This window comes from Sinocyclocheilus rhinocerous, unplaced genomic scaffold, assembly GCF_001515625.1.
Source record: "Sinocyclocheilus rhinocerous isolate Xijiao unplaced genomic scaffold, SAMN03320098_v1.1 scaffold1310, whole genome shotgun sequence".
NCBI classification, from domain to species: domain Eukaryota; kingdom Metazoa; phylum Chordata; class Actinopteri; order Cypriniformes; family Cyprinidae; genus Sinocyclocheilus; species Sinocyclocheilus rhinocerous.
Genome location: NW_015635534.1, coordinates 720306 through 721500, shown reverse-complemented (window position 1 = coordinate 721500; position 1195 = coordinate 720306).

Genomic DNA, 1195 nt, shown 5'->3' with positions numbered 1-1195 from the left:
CACACACACACACACACACTCACCCACGTGTGACACCTTCATACTGACGCCCGCTGAACAGACACGACAGCGACTGCTCAGCATCGACAAACACACCTGACATGAACTGCCTCCACGAGACACATCAGCTTCTGGATCAGCAGCGCGTCATTACCGCCACCTTCACAGACCTGCAGCCGTTGCACATCCTCCAGTCACTCGCTGTAGCATCCTGGGTAAAGCGCACATGAGCTTCTGTCACTGTAATATGCAATCTCATTCACAAACGCCTGTGATGTAGCTGCCGATCGGCACACAACAGTCTTCCATCATCACGATTTTTCACCCTTTTTTTTGTTTGAGAATTTAATGAGCACTTTTACTCCAATTATTGAACAGAAGTCAGATTTTAGACTAGGTAGATGTCAAGGACTGAAATCTAAGCCCATATATTTTATACTGGCCCCAGACACTGCCATCTTATTCCACGGGTACTATTTATGACTTTGTTTTATTTCATAGTGTGCTAATCGTTCATGCTTTGTACTCATAACGCGTCGTCAGAGCAGAAACGAGTCCTGATGACGTGACTGCCAAGAGCCAGAGCTTCCTCACATGGTCCTTCATCACGAGCTTCCATTTCTTACTGAGAACCTTTGGCTCCTGTATGCAAAGATGAAGAGAAAAAGAAGCTGAGAGTGCTTTTTCTGTTGTGTAGCAAAATAAATGAACAATGATGGCCAAAAATGAATGAGTTCTGCCTTTCTTTATTTAATCCACATTTTATTTAAATGTATTTTTGCACAGGGTTTTATTCAGGCGTTTTCCACTTGACTTAAAAGATATGCTTTTAGGTAAAACAGAATATTGTTTTTTGGCATTAAGTTATTTAGATATCAATATAATATAATTTTTTATTTTAGAATAAAATAAAATATTTTTTTATAATAACTTGATCAATTCAGCAATTATTTTGAATGTCATAAGCTAAATATTATAATTAAAAATGTTAATGAAATATTTAACATTTATTTTATAATATTGTTTACAATAAATTGAATATTAATTCAACAGATTGTTGAATGTCAAATACGCTTAATATTGTTTTGTCATTAAGACAATTTTTTTTAAATAAAACATTTTTCATAAATTCAACAGATTATTGTTAAGAATATTGTTATGTAAGATATTAATGTAATATTTAACATTTTTTATA